This window comes from Cheilinus undulatus, linkage group 8 (assembly GCF_018320785.1).
Source record: "Cheilinus undulatus linkage group 8, ASM1832078v1, whole genome shotgun sequence".
In the NCBI taxonomy this organism is placed as follows: Eukaryota; Metazoa; Chordata; class Actinopteri; order Labriformes; family Labridae; genus Cheilinus; species Cheilinus undulatus.
The window spans coordinates 567,678-569,869 of record NC_054872.1 but is presented as its reverse complement, the minus strand read 5'-3'; positions in this window follow the sequence as shown (position 1 = coordinate 569,869).

The following is a 2,192-nucleotide window of genomic DNA, read 5'->3' as shown; positions in this document are numbered from 1 at the left end:
TCTTTTCTATTTTTAGATCAATCACGCTTCATGCACCGCGCCCCCGCCTTTTCCTCTCCGACTCTCCTTACCTCTTGTGTCACTCACCTCGTCCCCTCCCTCTCCTGTTCTCCGTCCTGCACGCTGCTCCTCACACCGGTCCTGCATCACTAATTAGTCATAGTATAATACTCACCTGCTCACCCACCTCCTTTGTTAGTCCGTTGACCTTTCCTGTCACGTACCAGCTCTCTAGTTTACTCACGTCTTTGTTTTCATCTCGATCTCGACCACGCCAGCCCGTTTTGACTCCGCTCTTGCCTGCTGCTTATTTTGTACCTTTGCCTGTGAGTTTTGGAACTTCTGGTTTTTGACTTTGGACTGTATTAAAGAATCTGATTTTTGCCTCACGTCAACCTGTCTGAGAGTCTGCATTTTTGAGTCCTGCAATTCTGTGTTCTGGTCCATGGTTCTGACACACTGTTCATTTCATCATTCTTCTAATGGATGTCAAAGTAATCAAGAACATCGCAGTCAGAACCAGCAGTGATCTTTGTAGTCAAGAATGATGCACTGCATCGATTTATCGGTTAATGTAACCTTTTAGGGTGATGAAATAATTTTCACATGACTCGAGTAGTGCAGGTGCCAAGGCAAAAATAATAACAGCCATACAATAATAATTTGTATTTTTGTTTTCAGCATTATAAATAACCACCGGGGTCAAAACTCAAAGGTACATTTTGAATGTACTCTGACAATAGTGACTATTACACCATGGCATTTTTAAAAAAAGATTTTAAAAAAATAAGTAATAAGAAGAGAAGGACACATTTTTTTCATGTCCCACTAACCCACCAAGGTCATACTGTAAATACTAAAACTTCTTAAAGTGAAAGAAGATCTTATTGATGCCACATAGGAATGGTGCATAAGAAACAACACACATGTACGGTTGAAACCAGAAGTGTAAACTTCACACTATACACTATACTATACACTATATAAAAAGGCACATAAACTTTTTTTTCTCACCGTCTAAAATTAAATCAGATTAAACTTTTCCTGTTTTTGGTCAATTAGGATTACCAAAATTATTTCTATTTGCTAAATGCCAGAAAGATCATTTTTTTAGACATTTTTTTATTATTTTCTTGAGAGTCAGAAGTTTACATACATTTCATTAGTATTTGGTAGCATTGCTTTAAACTGTATGACTTGGGTCAAACATTTTGGATATGCTTCCACAAGCTTCTCACAATAGTTTGCAGGAATTTTGGCCCATTCCTCCTGGCAGAACTGGTGTAACTGAGCCAAGTTTGTAGGCCGCCTTGCTCACACATGCCTTTTCAGCTCTGCCCATAAATTTTCAATGGGATTGAGATCAGGGCTTTGTGAAGGCCACTCCAAAACATTGACTTTGTTATCCTTAAGCCACTTTGTAACCAGTTTGGCAGTATGCTTAGGGTCATTGTCCATTTGGAAAACCCATTTGCACCCAAGCTTTAACTTCCTGGCTGATGTCTTGAGATGTTGCTTCAGTATTTCCACATAATGTTCTTTCCTCATGATGCCATCTATTTTGTGAAGTGCACCAGTCCCTCCTGCAGCACAACAACCCCACAACATGATGCTGCCACCCCCATGTTTCACAGTTGGGATGGTGTTCTCAGGCTTGCAAGCTTCCCCCTTTTTTCTCCAAATGTAACGATGGTCATTATGGCCAAAAAGTTCAATTTTAGTTTTGTCAGACCACAGAACATGTCTCCAAAAATTAAGGTCTTTGTCCCTGTGTGCATTTGCAAACTGTAATCTGGCTTTTTCATGTTTCTTTTGGAGTAATGGCTTCTTCCTGGGAGAGTGGCCTTTCAGCCCATGTGGGTACAGGACTCGTTTGACTGTTGATAATGACACACTCTCACCAGCTTCAGCCAGCATCTTCACAAGGTCTTTTGCTTTTGTTCTTGGGTTGAGATGCACTTTTCGGACCAAAGCACGTTCATCTCTGGGACTCAGAACCCGTCTCCTTCCTGAGCGGTATGATGGCTGGACATTCCCATGGTGTTTATACTTGCGTATAATTGTTTGAACAGATGAACGTGGCACCTTCAGCCATCTGGAAATTGCACCCAAGGATGAACCAGACTTGTGCAAGTCCACAATTCTCCTCCTGATATCTTGGCTGATATCTTTTGATTTTCCCATGATGTTAC